This window comes from Callithrix jacchus, chromosome Y (assembly GCF_049354715.1).
Source record: "Callithrix jacchus isolate 240 chromosome Y, calJac240_pri, whole genome shotgun sequence".
Classification (NCBI taxonomy): Eukaryota; Metazoa; Chordata; class Mammalia; order Primates; family Cebidae; genus Callithrix; species Callithrix jacchus.
This window is the reverse complement of record NC_133525.1, coordinates 7,975,242-7,997,319: the sequence shown is the minus strand read 5'-3', so window position 1 is coordinate 7,997,319 and position 22,078 is coordinate 7,975,242. Positions and strand designations below refer to the sequence as shown.

The window sequence follows — 22,078 nt, the reverse complement described above, 5'->3', positions numbered from 1 at the left end:
CATATGATCATGATATCAAAGGACATAATGTATATAATTATAGCAATAAATATATGTGACATACATATATACATAGGTATATGGGGATCGTGGTGTGCACCTGTGATTCCAGGTCAGGAGTTCAAGACCACCTGGCAACATAGCAACAGCTTAACTCTACAAAAATAATAATTATATATATAATATAATATGAATCTATATGTTATATAAAATCATATATAATTTACCATATGCTATATTATATATGATTTAATATACCCTATAATATATGAAATCATATATAACATATCATATATAACATATTACATTATACATGATATAACATATATATAATATATTAAATTATATATAATATATCAAATAATATATAACGCACACATAACATATTAAATTATATATAATACATCATATAATGTATTAAATTATATATAGTATATTATATAAAATATATTAATCATAGATAACATATATATAACATATTTCATTATACATGATATAATATATCATATATAATATATTAAATTATATATGATATATTAAATCATATATAATGTATTAAATCATATATAACATATACATAACATATTACATTATATAAAATATAACATATATATAATATATTAAATTATATATATTATATATAATATATTAAATTATATATATTATATATAATATATTAAATTATAAATAACATATAAATAACATATTAAATCATATATAACATATCATATTTTAAATCACATATAGTATATTAAATAATATATAATATAATATATCATATATAATATACTGGATTATATATAATATATCGTTATGATATATTAAATCATATATATTATATCGTATATAATATAGTAAATTATTTATATTATATATATTATAGTAAATTATATATATTATATACAATATAATATGATATAAAATATACCATATATAATATAATGTAAATATATTAAACCATACATAATATATGTATATATATGTACATAATATAATAATATATGATATATTATGTCACAAATAGCATATAATATATCATATATTATATAAGTACATATTATATAATATATATTTATTATATATATTTATATATTATATATACTACATATAGTATATGTGTATTGTATAATATATATTATACATATCATATTATGTCAAATATATTATATAAGTATATAAGTATATATATTATAAGTATAGGATATAAGTATATAAGTATATTTATATAAGTGTTATATAAATAAATACATGTAAATATGTTAATAAATTCACATTATATAAATAACTGTTTGTATCTGGGCTGGGTGGTGCATGTCAGTGGTCCCAGCTTGTTAGGAATGGTGAGACAGTTGCTTGAGGTCGGGCGTTTAAGACCTGCTTGGGCAACATAGCAAGACCCTATCTCTATGGAAAATATATATATATATATAAATATTATACTATATATAAATATAAATATAAACATATATAATATAGAAATAGAAATATATATAATATAGAAATATAAATATATATAAATATATATTTATATAAAATATTTAAAATATAATATAGTATATGTTGTATTATATTATATGAACTATATTTTATATGTATTATATAAATACATATAAATATGGTAATAAATACACATTACATAAATAAGTATATATATGTCGGCCTGGTGGTGCACTCCTGTGTTCCCAGCTAGTCAGTAGAGGTGAGAGGATTCCTTGAGGCCAGCAGTTCAAGACCAGCCTGGGCAACACAGTGAGATCCCACCTCTAAAGCAACGTGTCGGCATGGCGTCCAGTTATCCCCTGCTCCTCTTGTTCTCTCTCTCTCTCGTCTATCAACTTTTCTCTCAATCTCCGTGTTATCCTTTCTCTCACTCAGTCTCTCTCCATCTCATTCTCAATGTCTTTCTCAGCTACTCTCCCTCAGTCTCTGCCTCTCTCTCTCTCGCATCTCCCTGCCTCAATCTGTCTTTTAATCCTCTCTCTCATTCTCTTTTTCTCTGCCCTTGCTCTGGGGAAACCAAGTTACCACGGTGTAAGTTCTCCTGTCAACAAAAGACTCTGTCTTCAAAATAAATAATGACTAAATATGTATTAACTTGTCAGGATCTTTTTCCATGTGACCGATTGTAAATTTTAATCTTTTCTTTTAAAAAACGCAGTGTGTCGATTCCTTAAGGATCTAGAATGACAGATACCATTTGATCCGGCAATCCCATGACTGGGTATATGATCCGGAAGACTGCAAATCATGGTACTATAAACACACGTGCCCACGTATGTTTCTAGCGGCACTGTTCACAATAGCAAAGACATGGAACCAACCCGAATACCCATCGATGAGACTGGACAAAGAAAATTGGGCATGTAGATGCCATGGAATACTATGCAGCCATGAAAAAGAATGAGTTCATGTCCTTTGCGGGGACATGGAGGAAGCTGGAAACCATCATTCTCAGAAAACTGACACAAGAACAGAAAATCAAACACCGAAGGGGGAGTTGAATAATGAGAACAAACAGACCCAGGGAGGGGAGCATCACACACTGGGGCCTGTTGAGGGGTGGAGTTCTAGGGGAGAGGTACCAGGGGGTGAAGGAACTGGGGAGGGAGAGCAGGGGGTGGGGGGCTGGGGAGGGATAGCAGGGGTTAGGGGGATTGGGGAGAAAGAGCAGGGGATGGGGAGATTGGGGAGGGATAGCAGGGCGTGGGGGGATTGGGGAGGTTAGAAGGGGGTGGGGGGATCTGTCTCCACTGTGTCTCTTTTTTCCTGTGTCTCTGCATCTCTGTGTCCACTGTCTCTTTTTTCTCTGTGTCTCTGTGTCTGTCTCCACTGTCTCCCTCTTTTCTCCTGTGTCTCTGTGTGTCTGTCTCCACTGTCTCTTTTTTCTCTGTGTCTCTGTGTTTCTCTGTATGTCTGTCTCCACTATCTCTCTTTTTCTTCCTGTGTCTCTTCACCTCTGTCTCTACTGTCTCTCCCTTTTTTCTCTGTGTCTCTGTATGTGTGTCTCCACTGTCTCTCTTTTTCCTTGTGTCTCTGTGTGTCACTGCATCTCTGTCTCCACTGTCTCTCTCTTTTTTCTCTGTGTCTCTCTGTGTCTGTCTCCACTGTGTCTCTTTTTTCCTGTGTCTCTGTGCATCTCTGTCTCCACTGTTTCTTTTTTCTCTGTGTCCCTGCGTGTCTGTCTCCACTGTCTCTCTCCTTTTTCCTGTGTCTCTGTGTATCTCTCCATCTCTGTCTCCACTGTCTGTCCTTTTTCTCTGTGTCTCTGTGGCTGTCTCCACTGTCTCTCTGTTTTATCCTCTGTCTCTGTCTCCACTGTCTGTCTCTTTTTTCTGTCTCTGTGTGTTCTCTGCATCTCTGTCTCTGCTCTCTCTGTCTTCTCTCTATATGTGTCGCTGTGTGTCTGTCTCCAATATCTCTCTCGTTTTCTCTGTCTCTGTGTGTCTGTCTCTGCTGTCTCTCTTTTTCTCTGTGTCTCTGAGTGGCTGTCTCCACTCTCTCTTTTTCTTTGTGTCTCTGTGTCCACTGTGTCTCTGTGTGTCTCTGTATGTCTGTCTCCACTGTCTTTTTCTGTCTCTGTGTGTCTCTGCGTCTGTCTCCACTGTCTGTCTGTCTCTTTTTCTCTGTGTCTCTGTGTGTCTGTCTTCACTGTCTCTCTTTTTCTCTGTCTCTGTGTGTCTCTGCATCTCTGTCTCTGCTGTCTCTCTCTTTTTCTCTCTATATGTGTCTCCCCTGTCTCCCTTTGTCTCTGTATCTCTGCATGTCTGTCTCCAATGTCTCTATTTCCTGTGTCTCTGTGTGTCTCTGCATGTCTGTCTCTGCTGTCTTTTTTCTCTGTGTCTCTGTGTGTCTCTGTCTGTCCCTGTGTGTCCATCTTTCCCTGCTTCCTTCTGTCCCTCTCGCTCTCCTCCTCCTCTGTATCTCTGTCTCTCTCTCTTTTCCTGTGTCTCTGTATCTCTGTCCCTGTCTCTCTTTCTCTACGTCTGTCTCTCGGTCTCTGTTTCCCTGTAGTTGAATTTAAAGTCACAGTTATAATTTAGTTTAAGCTTCTGGTAAGAGACGGGAGAGCGCTTTTGGGGGGCAGGGGTGAGTGGGGCCCCCCACTTAGCCTGTCCCCGAGACAGAGTCCGGTTTTTACAGAAGAACCACCTCCATTTCCCACCCAGAAACTCTCAGCAAACACAGTGTCTTTGGCATAGATGAAAACGGCTCCCGCGTTGGACACGATTTATTTCAAAGCCGTTCGTCCGCCGTGGGACTTAATAGTCGGGGTCCCAAGGAAAGAGGGGGTTTGCTTTTTCTCTGAGGATGTTCTTAGATGTCTGAAGAGCCACAGCTCCTGTGTGGCAGCATCCCCGGCGTCCTTCCCGGAGGGAGACCCTGGCACGGTGGAGTTTCCTTGGGGGTAGTGGGTCTGGGCTGCAGGCCATCCCCTGCTGAGGGACCTCGGGCCTGGGAAGGCCAGGGACCCACCGGACCCCCAGGAAAGTCGGGTCCTGGGAGTCGCAGGAGGCCCCTGAGCTGGGAGGAGGGAGAGTTTTTGGGAGGCAGCCAGAGCGCAGCTGTGAGGGGCTCCCTGTGCCATCCCTGGGGACCCAGCTTCGCAGCAGGCAGAGACGCGGGGACGCCTTCGGGAGCAGAAAAGTTATCTGGGCTCGGGGGACCCCGGAAGGTGGCTGTAGCGCAGAGACTGTTCTCTGGATCTCTCTCTCTCTCTGTTGTCTCTGCATCTCCGTGTCTCTGCCTGTCTCTCGCTCCTTCTGTCTCTGTGTCTCTGTCTCTGCTGTCTGTCTTTCTCTGCATCTCCCTGTCTCTCTTTCCCTCCTTCTGTCTCTGTCTCAGCATATCCCTGTCTCTCTCACTGTCTCTCTTTCTCTCCTTCTGTCTCTGAGTCTCTGTCTCTGCTGTCTCTGTGTCTCTCCCTGTCTCTCCCTCCGTCTGTCTCTGTTTCTCTGTCTCAGCATATCCTAGTCTCTCTCATTGTCTCTGTCTCTCCTTCTGTCTCTGTGTCTCTGTCTCAGCATATCCCTGTCTCTCCCACTGCCTCTCTTTCTCTCCTTCTGTCTCTGTGTCTCTGTCTCTGCTGTCTCTATGTCTCTCTACATCTCCATGTGTCTTTTTGTCTGTCTTTCTCTGCTTCTCTGTCTCTGTGTCTCTGTCTCTGCATCTCTGTGTCTCTCCCTGTGGAATAAAGGGAGGAAGACGGGGAGGGAGGAAGGGAGGAAGGAATGAAGAAATGAAGGAAAGAAGGAATGAGGAAGGGAGGGAGAAAAGAAACAGGAGGAGAAAGATGGAGGGAGGGATGGAGGATGGAGGATGGAAGGGGGGAATAAGGACGGTTATTTCTCCAGCTCCTCAGCTCCTCCTCCTCCCCTCAGCGCGCGCCACTCCCCGTTTACGGTGCACCCCCACCTCAATCTGACCGGCGCTGCTGGGAACCCCTTCCCTGCGCCCTGGGGTCGGGGAAACACGGCCCCCTTTCTTTCCGCTGCAGGAGACCAGGGCCCGACTCCCAGGCGCCAACGCTGCGCGCCTCGAACGGGTGTCTCCCGGAAACCCGCAAAAGAGCTTCTCCCCCCCCACCCCCAAAAAAGTTTCACCTTCCCCGGGACCCTCCCCAGCTCCAAACGCGAAGGGCGAGTGGGGAAAATGAGGGCATTTTACAGGGTAAAAAAAAAAAAAGAAGAAGAAGAAGAAAAGAAAGGGAAAAAGAGAGGGGAAAAAACTCAACTTTATTTGGTTTCCAGGACTTGGAAAAGGAATTTCAGCTCACGGAGGCGAACCTCGGCTTCCACTGCAGGGTAACCCCGCCAGGAAAGCCGAAAACACCAAGTATATATATATAAAATGTTCTCCCCAGTAAATATCCTACACGCCGGGGTGTCAGCGCGGCGCTAAGTGGGGGACGGCGGCCTCAATCCGGGGTTTGCCGGGGTCTGGCGCGTGCAGAAATGACCCGGTCTGCACGAAGCGCTCCTCCTGGGGACCCGAGCTCCTTCTGCTGGCGCTGCAGACCCGGGAGGCGGCCGCGCGGATCCTCAGCGCTCGCGTCCAGGTTTGGGGACACCGGGAACCTTCTTCTCACTTCGGGCGGGTACTTCGGACGCTTTCCATCTCACCCGCGCTCCCCGTGCTCCTCCATCCGGCTCCGAGGGGCCTCCGCCCGGGTCTCCATCCCTCCATCAAAACACGTGCAGCAGCCTCCAACTTCCCAAATCACGGGTCCCGGCGCGCCCCGGTCCGCTCTCCCTCTCCGCCTTCGGAAAGGTGGGGGGAGGGCGGTTCCTGGAAAGGTCCAGGCGCTGGGCTCTGCGCTCCTCCCCTGGAATAGACGATGCGGGGGGGGCGGGGGCGGGGGCCGCGGAACTGCTGGGACCTTCCTCTCTCCAGCCCCGCGAAGTCTTGGTCCACTTTGCTTTTGCGCCGCAGCCACGGAGGAAAGAGAAACGCGGGGACCGGTCTTGGGGGACGCTGGCGGTGCGCGCGCTCTCCCTGCCAAAAAAAACGAAACAAAACCGGGATCTTTACCTCTTCGCACCTCTGAGCGGACGCCAAACGGTGATGAAATGACAAGAAGCCCAATTGCCGGCCTTGGGGAGGGTGGGGGAGACACCGCCGTCCCTGTGTGCGTCCGCTGCAGGGCCGAGACACCCGTAATTGCTCTAGACAGGCGGCGCGCCGGGGGCTGGGCGAGGGCGGCGCGTCTAAATAGCGAGATTTCCAATGGAAAGGCGTAAATAACAGCGCTGGAGATCCACCCGCGCGCGAACGGGCCGCCTTCGTCCCTCCTCTACGCGGGGACAAGCGCTCACCCACCGGCTCCCGCGCCTCCAAAGCTTCCCGGAGTCCTCCCCGCGCAGATTCCTCCCCGCCGGACTCAGCCCTGGAAGAGCTCACGGCCTTTGTATCCAAATCTTTCGACCAGAAGAGCAAGGACAGGAACGCGGGAGGCGGAGGAGGCGGCCGCTGCGGCGGGAAAAAGAATTGCATCACCTACCGCGAAGTTTTGGAGACCGGACTGGCGCTCGCGGGAGCTGGGGACGTCGGATTCCAGCCTCCAGGACTTCACGGAGGGCACCGGCCACTGCACCGTGCATTTGTTCAAGGAGCACGTAGACAACGAGAAGGAGAAGCTCAAGGAATTTGGCACCGCGCGCGTGGTGGAAGGTAAGCTCCTCCGCGCGCCCCGCGGCTTCCCCCAGATCCCCTTCCCGGGGTTCGGAGCCGCTTCGCCCCACGGAATCGGCTGGCGGGCGCGGCGCTACGCACATTTACAGCTCCCCGGGTCGGAGGAGAAGGCCCCGAGGCCAGGATTTTCCTAAGAAAGAAACGAAGGCAGGACTGGAGCCCGTTGGAAAAGCTGGGAGGTCTCCACGGTGGGAGGCCCGGGTGCAAGGAGGATGGCAGCTGGGGCCGCGGGCTGCCCGCCGCAGACTCGAACCGCCTCGCATCCTGGGCGCAGACACGGGGCTGGGGTGGATCCTGGCGGCCATGGGGCCTACTATGAACACAAACATATACGTATTTTTGAGGCAGCCTGTCGCCCAGGCTGGAGCGCAGTGGCACGATCTCGGCTCACGGCAACCTCCGCCTCCCGGGTTAAAGCGATTCTCCTGCCACAGCCTCCGGAGTAGCTGGGATCCCAGGCACCCACCACCACGCCCAGCTAGTTTTTCTGTGTTTTTAGTAGAGACCGGGTTTTACCATGTTTGCCAGGCTGGCCTCGAACTCCTGACCTCAAGTGATCAGCCCGCCTCGCCTCGCAAAGTGTTAGGGTTCCAGGGTTGAGCTGCTCCCAGCACAGCCGAGGGGCTGGCGTCTATAAGGGTGTGGGTTTCTGTCTCAGTGTCCCTGTGTCTGTGGCCTGCATCTAACGTCACCCACGCGGAAAGAGGACCTCTGTGCCCACCCAGGACACCGGGTTAGACTCCAGGCTACATGGGGGAAACAGACAAAAAGGCCCCCATCTATCTGCCTCCTTCCCTTTCCTTTAAGGAACAATTTCTCCTTCTTCTCCTCCTTCTCCTTCTCCTTCTCCTTCTCCTTCTCCTTCTCCTTTCTCCTTTCTCCTTTCTCCTTTCTCCTTCTCCTTCTCTTCTTCTCCTTTCTTTTGTTCTTTCTTCTTTTTTTCTTTGATCCTTGAGGCTGGATCTCGGTGAAAGCTGCTGTCTAAATTAACACCAGTCTGGTGCCCGCAGGTGGCCGGGATCTGGATGGGGCGTGAGGGTGCCCCCGGGAAGCTGGTGGATTCGAGGCCCCGTCCTACTCCAGGCTCTCAGCGCGCAGTCGGGTTTCAGGCAGCCCGGCGGGCCCTGGGGGGGGCGGGGGAAGGGCTCCCCTCCAGCTGTTGTTCCAGAAACCTCCGTGGGAGATCTCCCCGTGGTGGAAACCGGGTTGGGAGAGGCCGTGTCTACCCCACATGCCCCTCCACAAACACACCCACTGGTCTCTGTAAACCTCAAGAAGGAAACGAGCGCAAAGTGTCAGGGTCACAACTGCAGCGGACCATTGAGAGCTATTATTTTTCATTACAGAGAGAGAGAGAGAGAGACAGAGAGAGAGAGAGAGAGAGAGAGAGAGAGAGAGAGAGAGAGAGAGGGAGAGGGAATCTAATCTCCGCTGATGGATTCTCAGAGGTTGGAGGGGAGGGTGAATTTCCCCCAAAGGTAATTTCTCCGAAGAGTTTGGGGCTACCTGCTCTGCTGGGGCCTACATTTCGAGTGCGGGTGGCAGAGTTTTGTGGGGGGATCGGTGGCCTCGCCGCCGTCCAGGGTGACCAGACTGGGTCCCCAGGCCTTGAGCTTGTGAACGCAGAACGCTGTTTATGAATTATAAATCAGTCGTCGGTCGCTGGGAGGCCACGTGGGCCGAGCCGGCCCGGCTTACTCAGCAGTTGCTGAGCTTCAGAGTTTTAGGGCCTGAGATCCATGTCAGACGTTTCGCTGGGTCCGGCGGCCCGTTCTGCGTGATTACTTTTTTTTTTTTTTTTAGACGGAGTATCGCTCTTGTTACCCAGGCTGGAGTGCAATGGCGCGATCTCGGCTCACCGCAACCTCCGCCTCCTGGGTTCAGGCAATTCTCCTGCCTCAGTCTCCCCAGTAGCTGGGATTACAGGCACGCGCCACCATGCCCAGCTGATTTTTTGTATTTTTAGTAGAGACGGGGTTTCACCGTGTTGACCGGGATGGTCTCGATCTCTTGACCTCATGATCTATCCGTCTCGGCTTCCCAAAGTGCTGGGATGACGGGCGTGAGCCAATTTCCTCCTCTGGCCTCTGTCTTCTTTCCCACATGGCACCACAGCGAAGTGTACTCCAGGCCTTTTGAAAGCGGAAAATAAGGATTCAGGGACCCAGGAGAGGACAGGCAGTGAGTGCCCCCCTCCCCTTTCTCCTTGACTGGGCAGGGACAAGACCCCACCAGCTCTGTGTCCCGTGCTGGAGGTAAATGGAGGTTGGAGAATCGGGGGAGCAGTCCCGGGCACCCACCCGTGGAATCCCGTGGCTTTTGCAAAGCCCGCAGGAGGGTGCTTGGAGCCTCCGAAGCCCAGTTTCCCAGCTGACCTCCATCACTGGTGTTCATAAGAGAAATGAAGGAGGAAGCTCCAGGGCCAGCTCCAGGGAAAAGGATTCCGGGTGGGAAAGGAACGCCGTGTTCTTGGAAGCACGTGCGTTTTAGGGGGCCAAAGGGAATTTGAAGTCCACGCTGGAAAGAGGGGCCGGCGCTGAATTCCATCTCGCGGGAGGCCCTGGGGTGGGTGGTGGAAGGAAGACACAGAACGCGGCGCCGGCCTTTACCAGGTTCCCCTTGACGCAGGTGGGATTTGTGAGGTTTGCAAGTTTGTGGGTGACCGGGGGCCTCTGAGACTGTTTCAAGGCTCAACTTGCAAATGGCAACGTCTTACCCTTGACACCAGCCTGGGCCACGTGGGGCTCTTCCTCTGCTCCCAGCATGCCCGGAGATGGGAACAGACGGGCGCCAGAGGAGCCGCTTTCACCAGCGCTGGGTCGATGAAGGGCATGGCAAGGCTCTGGATGTGTAACCTTAGGAAGAAAACGCTTTCTAGCTGGAAACACCCGACAGCGGACTTTTCATGCCCTTCCCTGTCCTGCAGCAAATAAAAGCAGGTCACCTTTTTTTTTGTTTTGGAGGGGATGCAGGGCCATTTCTGGCACCCTGGTGGGGTGGGTGCGCGACCGACAGCACGTACCTGGGAAAGAGGGATTTCTTCGAACGGGGTTCGAGTCCCAGGTTGCGGCGGTGCGTTCCCCATGGGCGGTGGTGTTCAGCTGTTCTGGTGACAGTTTCCGTGAGGAGGGGGCTTTTCTAGCTCGGCCAGACCCAGGAGGGACCCCGCACCCCGAAGCCCAGCTGCGCTGCAAAGGGGGATACCGTCTCTCCGCGGACCTAGAATCCGCAACCTGCCTGTCCAGTTCCCGGGCGCCCCGCCGGGGACCCCACAGTCGTCAACTGTTCCAAAAAAAAAAATAATAATAGTAATAATAATTTTCTTTAAAAGTAGGATTTGACACCCCAGTCTCCTTTAAAATAATAATAATTAAAAAAAAGTTAGGTTATGTCAACACACTAGAAGTGGATAATTGAGGAAACGATTTGGAGGAGAGGAGGCCAAGGAAACAAGGTTCTTATCCTAAAAAGCGGCTTTTGCCGCGTGGGGGATATGCGGGCCCTGCGTAAAGGCGCATCGGGTTTTCGGGGTACCCCGTGTCCACCGCGGGACACTCCTGGCGTGGAAATAACACCCCCCCACCCCACCCCGCGATGCGCGTCCGGTGCCACGTCGTCTGCTCGCTGGAGCTTGGGGTGGGGGTTGGGCGCGCGCGTGCTCGCGCTCGCGGAGGGGACCCCCGGGAGGGTTTGGAGAGGTGCCCCCCCGCCTCAGTGCCGCGCCCCCCGCCGCCACGCAGGGATTTACGAATGCAAAGACAAACGCGACGACGTGAAGTCGGAGGACGAGGACCCGCAGGCCAAGCTGAAGCAGAGGCGCAGCCGCACCAACTTCACGCCGGAGCAGCTCAATGAGCTGGAGCGGCTGTTCGATGAGACGAACTATCTCGATGCCTTCATGAGCTAGGAGCTTAGCCAGCGCCTGGGGCTCTGGGAGGCGCGCGTGCAGGTAGGAACCCCAGGGTTGGCGGGGGGGACCCGCGGGGCGCACCGGCTGCGCCAACTGCGCCCTGGTCACCGCCGGGGGCCCTGCCCAGAGCGCGCGGAGCTGGGGCGCGCGGGGTGCGTGTGGTGCGCGGCCTTGGGGAGACGCCTGCGGCCTGTGGGGTGGCGTATCCCGGGGTTTGTCTGCGCGAAGCTCCAACAAATACACGCATACGCACATATATGTATGTTATGTTTCTGTATGCCTACGCATGTTTGCCTTGTGATTTGGGTATGTGTCTCTTGTATGTTTGTATATGTGTATATACATATATTTGTTTGCTTTTACATGTATGTTTATATATGTAAATGCATACACCGTAGTGATATATATATAAAGGCGTGTAAAATATCTATTTATATATATGAAGTCATACCACAGTTATATATATATATATATATATATATATAAAGGCATTTAAAAATATCTGTGTATATATATATAAAGGCATACAACATAGTTATATATACATAAAGGCATATAAAATATATATTTATATATATAAAGGCATACAAAATAGTTTATATATATAAAGGCATACAATGTATATATTTATATATATAAAGGCATATGACATATGTATAAATAAATGCGTATAAAATATATATATATATAAGTATATGAGATAGTTTTATATATATAAAGCATATAAAATATACATATATTTATATATATAAAGTCAAACATTTGTTTCTATTTATTTGTAGATATACTTTTTATATATACATAAACACATATTATGTATATTCATTTGTAGATATATTTATATATAAAGGAAAATGCATTTGTGTAGAGACATATATATATATATATAAAGGCGTATAAATATATATATTTATATATATAAAGGCAAAAATATACATATACACATATATATAAGGGCAAACAACGATATATATATTTGTTTATATATATTTGTATATATTTTTTATACAAACATGCATATTTGTATATACATTTCTTTGTGCAAATATGCATATTTGTATATTTATTTATTTGTATATATATCATATATATTTATTTAGAAAATATATATTTATGTATTTGTTTAGAAAATATATATTTATATATTTGTTTTTGTAAATATATATTTGTTTCTATAAATGTTTATATATTTTGACCCGTGATTACTTTCGGTTTCTGTGGGGTCCGTCCATTCAAACACAGTTTTCCCTCGATTTTGCTTAGGACGTGAAGATAGATACAGATAGGTTTTGAAGCAGAGTGTTTACAAGCTCTTTCATTTAAAAACATGTATCTTGGCCCCTGATTCCGTTCTGTCTTCCCTGCCGACTGCATTTAGTGTCCTCAGGAATCCTACCAGGCTCCTCAGCATGCTTAGGATCCAAATAAGAGGGGTGCAGTGTGACCCTAGGTGGTCAGAAATAGGGTCCTGTCTTTCCTCCATCTCCCTCCTCCCTTCCCCAGGACCCCTCCTCCCTCCTGCTCCCGGGAGCTCTGGGGAGAATGAAGGACACTTTTGGCATCTGGATGAGAGGAGACCATTAGGCCAGGCCTGGGGGTCTCCCAGAGGCACGTGCCAATCCACAGTGCCCATCTGAGCAGGCACAGGGTACCAGGAGCGTGGCATTCACTTAAATGTATAAATTTATTTCCTGGGGACCAGGAGCATGGGCATGTAGGGGGGGCAGAGGCTTCCTCGGTTTTGCACACATTGAGTTAAATGTATGAGTTTATTTCCTGGGTGCTGGTGGGAGAGCAGGTTCCAAGCTCAGCCCCCTGGCAGCCAAACTCCTCCTGGTTCTGCACAGGACAGAAGGGAGCCAGAGAGAGGGAGAGAGCGGGAGAGTGACAGGGTTGGGATCCCCGGGCCTGGGGGAACCCCTTGGAAAATAAATGAAATTAAGATTGCCCACTGGGGAGGCATCCATTCAAAGCAAAGTGCTTAGCCAGAGATGGGGGGAGCGTTTTACAAGATCTTTCATTAAAATGCATATATATATAAAATGTATATGTATATACATGAAATTAAATACATATGTTTATACATATGTGTGTTACATGCAGGTGTTCCCAGAAGTTTCATTAAAAAATATATATAAATTAAATTAAATATATATTGTTAATAAAAGATCTTGTAAAACAGTATATATATGTGTGTGTGTGTATGTATGTCTGTGTGTGTATATGTGTGTGTGTATATGTCTGTGTGTATATATGTGTGTGTATATATATGGCTGTGGGTGTGTATATATTTGTCTCTGTGTGTGTATGTCTGTGTGTGTGTATATATGTATGTGGGTATATATATGTCTGTGTGTCTGTATATGTGTGTCTGTGTGTGTGTATGTCTGTGTGTCTGTATGTGTGTGTATATATGTCTGTGTGTGTGTCTATGTCTGTGTGTGTCTGTCTCTGTGTGTGTGTCTATATGACTGTGTGCGTGTGTCTGTATGTATGTATTTGTGTATATATATATGTCTGTGTGTGTCTGTGTTTCTGTGTGTCTATATATCTGTCTGTGTGTATATATGTGTCTGTATGTATATATGTCTGTGTGTATATATATTTGTCTGTATATATATATATGTCTGTGTGTGTATATATCTGTGTGTGTGTATATATATGTTCGTGTGTGCATGTATATATATTTCTCTGTGTGTCTATATGTCTGTGTGTGTCTATATGTCTGTGTGTGTCTGTGTGTATATATATGTCTCTGTGTCAGTGTGTATATATATATATGTCTCTGTTTGTATATATATGTGTGTCTGTGTGTGTATGTACATGTGTGTCTATATTTCTGTGTGTGTGTGTGTGTTTGTAACTGCTAATTTCTTTCCGTTTCTCTGGGGTACATTATTGTCAAGCACAAGTTTCCCTCCATGTTGCTTAGGGGATGAGGACACAGATGAGTTAGCTGCAGAGACTCTTTTGAGATGTTTCATTTAAAAAATATATTTTGGCCCCCGATTCCCTGGGTCCCTTGTGTCTTCCCCAGTGGCTGCCTTGAAAAGCCTTTCTCAGAATCCTGAGCGTGAAATAAAGACTTCCAGGCGCTGTCGTGTAGGTGACAGCTGTAGTCCCCCCACAAGAAACGCTTCTGTCCAGGTCCGGGAGATCCTGGTCAGAATCTCTGTGGCCTCCAGGAGGGAAGGAAGCTTTCGTCACCCCCCAGCCCTCTCCCAGAAGATGGATTGGACGGCCCCGGATAAGTTAATGAAAAGATTAAAGTTTGGGTGACGGGGTTGGGGGTTTGGGGGGCTGTCCCATGTATGTCACGTCCCGGTGTGTCTGTCTGCCTGGGACCTCTCGTACGTCCCCGGCTGTTGATGGACGGTTTCTATAAAAATAAATTACTCGTAATTTAATTCCACACTATTTCTTTCCGTAGTCTATTACCTTACAACTGTGGCACAAAATTGGTGACAGTGGGGTGTGTCTGCACCCCCCTTCCACCCCGTAAAATAAACACACTTCGGGGGGAGACAGCCCAGGGCTATCGATCCTGGAGGTCCAGGGAAATTTAACCCTGGTAAATAATCATAATAATAATAGTAACAGATATGGGAATGGAATGAAAGGCATCATTCTCCGTGGCCCGCAGGGAGAACTGTCCAGTCATAAACGTTGGCCAGCAGGGTTCAGGTCCTCCTGGAAAAAATCAATTGGTTCAAACAGGGATATCACTCCCCCCCCAACCCACACAGTGGAAGGTGTCAAGGGTGGAAGGGACCGGGTCCAGGAGGGATATTTTATTTTATTTTTATTTATTTATGTTTTGGAGACGGAGTTTCGGTCTTGTCACCCTGGCTGGACTGCAATGGCGCGATCTCGGCTCACCACAACCTCCGCCTCCTGGGCCCAGGGAATTTTCCTGCCTTGGTCTCCCCAGTAGCTGGGATTACGGGCACGCGCCACTGTTCCCAGCTAATTTTGTGTATTTTTAGTAGAGACGGGTTTTCACCATGTTGGTTGAGCTGGTCTCGAACTCCTGACCTTGTGATCCACCCACATCGGCCTCCGAAAGTGCTGGGATAACACACGTGAGCCATGGCACCTGCCCAGCACCTTTTTCATTTGCCTGCTTGCAATTTTTAAAAAGCGACAATAAGTAGTTACTTTACACAGGTGAAAACTACTTTTTTTTGTTTGTTTTTGAGACGGAGTTTTGCTCTTGTTACCCAGGCTGGAGTGCAATGGCGCGATGTCGGCTCACTGCAACCTCTGCCTCCTGAGTTCAGGCAATTCTCCTGCCTCAGTTCCCCCAGTAGCTGGGATCACAGCCACCGCCATGCCCGACTAATTTTTTTTGTATTTTTAGTAGAGACGGGGTTTCACCAAGTTGGCCTGGATGGTCTCGATCTCTTGACCTCGTGATCCACCCGCCTCGGGCCTCCCAAAGCGCTGGGACGAGGAGGGATATTTTAGTCCCAGGGATCTCAGAGTACTTGGGTCCCCTCTCTGGGTACAGCGTGTCCCCCGCTCTCAGCCGATAGAGTTTCAATGGAGTGTGGGACTTCGCGGGTCGTCATTAACCTTTTATTTTTAGTGGTGGGTGTTGGTGGGCGGGGGGGTCTTTGGAAACTCATATCGCCCAGCTGTCAGCGTTGTAATGGAAAGTTATGAGAGCGCGGTGAGTGGCCAGCCCGTGATTTCATTACAAACAGCCACCTCCGGGTTTATGGCGCATGGCTAAATTAAATGTCATTATTTACTGTCTCTAATGGAAATCAAAAGGAAATCGCTTTACTGGTGTTTGTGGAAGGAATCCGTGACTGCCTCTTAATGAAGAAATAAGTCTCTAAAACAGTGTAACACACTTCGCTTTACCATATTCGGGCCTAATTGGAATTGATCCCGAATCACTCACTGCAGCCCTGATTTATGAGCATCTCGCCAAGCACCTAATTCATCACGTTTATTTTTCAGAATCATTATTTTCTTCCCCCCCCCCCCCCCCCGCCACTCTGGGAAAGGGAGACGCAACCAGGATTTCCAGATTTCAGGAGGATTTTTTTTTTTTTGAATGGCCTTCCTGGGGCTTCTGGGTGGCCCCGGGTTCCTTGCTGCAGGGTGCAGGGACAGTGTGCTTTGGGGTGTCAAGGCGGGACTTGGAAACAGTTCAACGTTGGGTGAATTTCAATGTTATAGCCCCAGGCTGGGGTTTTTTTTTTTTTTTTTTTTTTTTTGATGGGGGTGTCAGGAGGATTTGCTGGGCAAAAGGATAACGTTTTTTTCCCAACGGGACCCACTTATGGACTGAAAATGTTATTCTGAAACCGCTGAGGGAGGTTCGGTCCTGGGTTCGAGATCAGGTTGTTTTGCTTCCAAACTCCCAGGGTTTTCTGAGGTTCGATTTAGAGGGGGCGCCGGCCCCCAGCTCTGCAGGGCCAGGAGCGGTGGCTGCTGGTTTTTGCCCACAACAGCTGGAGCCACTGGGAAGCTCACCTGCCTTGGCTGAGGGTCCCCGTCTCTGCACAAATAATTTCTCTTGGGCACTGGAGTGTGGGTCTGAGTGAAGGTCGGGCTGTCACAAAAAACCTGTGAAACGGAATCCAGGTACTGACACTGCCAAGGGGGTGCTGTGGGGGGCGCCAGGGGGAGCCTAAGTTCCCCACCTTTCCCAGCTGGTCAGCCTGGGGCAGAGGGGACTCTGAATTCCGAGCCTGTTGCAGGCCAGGGGGTGGAATCTGCACTCATGTCTTGACATGAGGCCTGTGATTTTCCCCAGGCTCCTCGGGGGGGTCCCCTGTTCTGCTGCACCACACTCTGTCGAGGCTTCCCCCGAGACTCCGAAGGCGTAACAGGAGCACAATGCCCCTATTGCCACAACCTGCTATTCCTGGGGAGGGGGGGAAACCTCTCCAGGATGTTCACGAGTCCCATAATATGAATGGAGTCCCTTCAGCTCCCCAGGGCTTCCTAGGAGGCCATGGGGAAGGGAAACACGTTTTCTGGGCTCCGGGGACACTTAAGCCATCTGCTCACCCACTGCCTTGCTGGGTAAAGTGTGAAGGTCGAAAGCCGGGGTTTTTCTCAGGGTCTCCAGGCATCAGGGGTCCGGGTGCCCACCCAGAACGCTGCGAAGTTGCAGAGTGCATGTTTCATGTCTCAGAATACACCTTTTCATCTTAAATTAATCAGTATTGACTCACACGTGTCAGTGACTTGGGGCAGAGAGGGTTCGAGGCCAACCTCAGTGGCCCACGCCTGTCATCCCAGCACTTTGGGAGGCTGAGGCGGGCAGATCAGTTGAGGTCGGGAGTTCGAAACCAGCCTGGCTAACATGGAGAAATCCCGTCTCCTCTAAAAATAGGAAAAAATAAATAAAAATAAATAAATTAGCCGGGCGTGGTGTGGGGCGTCTGTGATCCCAGCTACTCGGGAGGCTGAGGCAAGAGAATCACTTGAACCCGGGAGGCGGAGTTTGCAGTGAGCAGAGATCGGCCATTGCACTGGGCGACAGAGCGAGACTCTGTGTCAAAATAAAATAAAATAAAATAAAAACCATGAAAACAAATAAACATTAAAAGAAAATCCCCATAAATTCTAGTTCTAGGTAGGCAGCTGTGCATGGGTGGATACAGAGGGTCCGTAAGGGGCTGGCACCCCCATCCCCCATTGGTTACCTCTGGGCTCCCAGAGGTGCAAAAGTGCTCCGTGCAGCCTGGCAGGGAGGGTGCTCCCTGTCCAGGACCAGGGCTGAATCCTGAGACCCTTGTGCAAACTCTGTCTGCCTTCCCACGAAGGTGTGGTTCCAGAATCGAAGAGCCAAGTGCAGGAAACAGGAGAATCAGATGCATAAAGGTGGGTGTCGGGGCTTGGGGGTGGGACCCTGAAGCTGGTGGGGGTGGGGGGCCTTCCTGGGGGGACCCCCCACACTCACACCTCTTCCGTTTCACCTCAGGTGTTATCCTGGGCACGGCCAACCACCTAGACGCCTGCCGAGTGGCACACTACGTGAATATGGGAGCTTTGCGGATGCGTTTCCAACAGGTAGCTGATTTTTCTTCCTCTGAAGAACCCCAGGGACCCGTCGCCTCCTCCTCTGCTGCCCGGCCCCCGCCCCCCACTGGCTCCCAAATCCTAACACTCCAGGCTCCTTGGCTAGCCCTGGGGAGCGGGAGGCAGTGGCTTTTCCAAGGGAGCATTTACAGGTGCCTTGGCACATATTAAATCAGGCTGGACCGGGCGCGGTGGCTCGTGTCTGTCATCCCAGCACTTTGGGAGGCCGAGGCAGGCGGACCACCTGACGTCAGGAGTTTGAGACTGTGTCTTAAAAAAAGAAAAAAAATAGATATATCAGGCTTTAAACTCCAACGGCCTACTTTGGAAAGGTGGACATATGCAAGCTTCAGCAGAAATCTTACAAAAATCAGAGTGGGGAGAAATCCCACCCAACAGGCATCGCCCCCCACAACCCCACCTGGCTGTCTGCCTGGTTAAGAAAGGTGGGATGCCTGGGCCTGAGGATCAGAGATGGGATAGAGCCTTGGGGACCTGGTGTTCTGGGGAGACAGGATTGGGGAGCTGGAGTCCCAGAAAGAGACTTGGGGAGGTGGTGTTCCCTGGAGACAGGATTGGGGAGCTGGTGTCCCAGAAAGAGGCTTGGGGAGCTAGTGTTCCCGGGAGACAGGATTGGAGAGCTGGCGTCCCAGAAAGAGGCTTGGGAAGCTGGTGTTCTGGGGAGACAGCATTGGGGAGCTGGAGTCCCAGAAAGAGGCTTGGGAAGCTGGTGTTCTGGGGAGACAGCATTGGGGAGCTGGAGTCCCAGAAAGAGGCTTGGGAAGCTGGTGTTCTGGGGAGACAGCATTGGGGAGCTGGAGTCCCAGAAAGAGGCTTGGGAAGCTGGTGTTCTGGGGAGACAGCATTGGGGAGCTGGAGTCCCAGAAAGAGGCTTGGGGAGCTGGTGTTCCCGGGAGACAGGATTGGGGAGCCGGTATCCCAGAAAGAGGCTTGGGGAGCTGGTGTTCCCGGGAGACAGGATTGGGGAGCTGGAGTCCCAGAAAGAGACTTGGGGACCTGGTGTTCCCGGGAGACAGGATTGGAGAGCTGGTGTCCCAGAAAGAGGCTTGGGGAGCTGGTGTTCCCGGGAGACAGGATTGGAGAGCTGGTGTCCCAGAAAGAGGCTTGGGAAGCTGGTGTTCTGGGGAGACAGCATTGGGGAGCTGGAGTCCCAGAAAGAGGCTTGGGGAGCTGGTTTTCCCGGGAGACAGGATTGGGGAGCCGGTATCCCAGAAAGAGGCTTGGGGAGCTGGTGTTCCCGGGAGACAGGATTGGGGAGCTGGAGTCCCAGAAAGAGGCTTGGGGAGCTGGTGTTCCCAGAAGACAGGATTGGGGAGCTGGTGTCCCAGAAAGAGGCTTGGGGAGCAGGTGTTCCCGGGAGACAGGATTTGGGAGCTGGAGTCCCAGAAAGAGGCTTGGGAAGCTGGTGTTCTGGGAGACAGGATTGGGGAGCTGGCGTCCCCTGGAGAAACTCATGTCCTTTTTACTAATCCCTCAAGTGCCCGAAGGCCTGGGGCATCTGCCCAGCTCCTTCTGCCCCCCACCCACCTCCATCCTGGGCTGTGCACCCCTGAGCTGGTGACACCCTGCTCAGCTCCCAGCCGGCTTGGGATTGGGTGTGTGTGTGGGGGATTTGGGAACTGCGTGGAAGGAGGTGCAGGGTTTTGGGACGGTGCCCACGTGCGCCCTGGCTGGACGCAGCACGGCCGCTTTGGTCTCCAATTTGGGGGTCGAGACTGCAAGCCTGGGTGGAACGGGGCCGGGGGCACACAGCGGGGACGCGTGGTCTCCATTCTTGACCGTTTTATTCCAAGGGGACAAGTTGGCGTTTTTTATTCGCCCATTCGTTTGCGGAAGGGCGTCAGGTCCCAGACGTCTGGCCTCCGCCTCTGCTGGCTGAGGGTGGAGGGCGATTGGGGTGGCGCTGGGAGCTGCAGGTATAAAGCTGTAAATCGTAAATGAACAATTCAGAAATGGAGCCCGAGCGGGAGCTCTCCAAGTCTCCACGGCTCAGGCCCGAAGAAGAGGGGTCGGCGTCCCTCCTGTTCTCCCCTCCTGGGCACGTGGCCTCCAGGCTGGGGACAGAGTCCACCTCTCACACAGTCTCTGGGACGCAGGACCGGGTGAAATGTGGCCGCTGGAGCCCGCAGGCCTGCCTGGCTTTGCGCAATGGAACCTTGGGGACGTGGTGTCCCTGGGGGAGAGGCTTGGGGACCTGGTTTCCCTGGACCAGGCTTGGGGAGCGGGTGTCCCTGGGAGAGGCTTGGGGCAGCTGATGTCCCCGGGGAGACACTTGGGGACCTGATGTCCCTCGGGGAGAGGATTGGGGACCTGGTTTCCCTGGAAGAGTCTTGGGGAGCTGGTGTCCGCAGGGAGAGACTTGGGGACCTGCTATCTCTCGGGAGAAGGTTGGGGAGCTGGTGTCCCCCCAATTCCCAGGCTTGGGGACCTGCTGTCTCCAGGTAGAGGGTTGGGGAGCTGGTGTCCGTGGGAGAGACTTGGGGACCTGATGTTGCCAGGAGAGGTTTGGGGAGCTGGTGTCCCCGGGAGAGGCTTGGGGAGCTGGTGTTCCCTACTTGGGGGCGGTGGGATGAGCCGCTGTCCAGACCCTGAATCCCGGGAAACAGAACTCAACTTGAACTCCCTGATGGGCGCCCCGTTGTGAACCCGACTCCGATGCGCTTTTCGGGGAGCTGTTTGGATTCCCCTGGCCCCGGCTAGTCTCGAAGGCAGCGCCAGCTCTGGGCCGTGGGAAAGAGGACAGTCGGATGGGGTGGGTGGTTTGCAGAGTGGGAGAAGGGGTGACGCTCCGCAAGGGAGAGGAGACGCGTTGGGGGATTTGCAGTGGGGGCGGGGAGGGTCCCCCAATCCCCAATCCTGCGCTCTCATCCCGCCCCGGTCCGCTCCGCAGGTCCAGGCTCAGCTGCAGCTGGAAGGCGTGGCCCACGCGCACCCGCACCTGCACCCGCACCTGGCGGCGCACGCGCCCTACCTGATGTTCCCCCCGCCACCCTTCGGGCTGCCCATCGCGTCGCTGGCGGAGTCCGCCTCGGCCGCCGCCGTGGTCGCAGCCGCCGCGAAGAGCAACAGCAAAAACTCCAGCATCGCCGACCTGCGGCTCAAGGCAGCAAGCACGCGGAGGCCCTGGTGCTCTGACCCCAGCACGCCATCCTCCCCGCCTTGCGCGCCTGCAGACTCTGGGGCCCCGCGCACCCGGCCTGCACCACGTCCTGCACTCCAACTCCCCTTCGAGCTCCTCCCACGGTCCGCAGTGCTCCTGCACCTCGGGGGCTCCTCAATGCTCCTGAAACCTGGGGGTTCCTCAGTGCTCGTGCACCCCGGGGGATCCTGCGTGCTCCTATAACCTGGGTGCTCCTGCACCCTGAAAGCTCCTCATTGCACCGGCACCCTCGTTCTCCTGCACCCCGGGGGCTCCTCTGTGCTTCTGAAACCTGGGGGGCTCCTCAGTGTTCCTGCACTGCAGGGGCTCTTCACTGCTTCTGCACCCCAGGGGCTCCTCACTGCATCTGCACCCCAGGGGCTCCTGCACCCTGGGGGCGCCTCAGTGCACTGGCACCCTCGTGCTCCTGCAACCAGGGGGGGTTCCTCGGTGCTTCTGAAACGTGGGGGAGGGCTCCTCAGTGCTCCTGCACCCCGGGGACTCCTCAGTGCACTGGCACCCACCTGCTCCTCCAAGCCTGGGGGGTTCCCGCAAGAGACCTGGGGAGGGGGCTTCTGGGACGGTCCATGAACGGAGATGGTGCAGGAGGTGGAGGGGGTGAGCCGCCGTGCGCCCTGCCCGGCCCCTCTCCAAGGCCCCTCGTGCGTCCTGGGACCCTGGAGAGGGGGAACCCCGCACCCACCTGGCTGCGTCCTCCTGCGCTAAACACCCTCTATGCATGCGGCTAAGTACACACGTTTGGAAGATCCTACCGT

General features: G+C 50.9%; 1 pseudogene; it reads left to right on the top strand.

The window, feature by feature from the left end:
- Positions 1–5,951: 5,951 nt before the first annotated feature.
- On the top strand, positions 5,952–21,298 carry LOC144581264 (short stature homeobox protein-like; annotated as a pseudogene).
- The last annotated feature ends 780 nt before the right edge of the window (positions 21,299–22,078 follow it).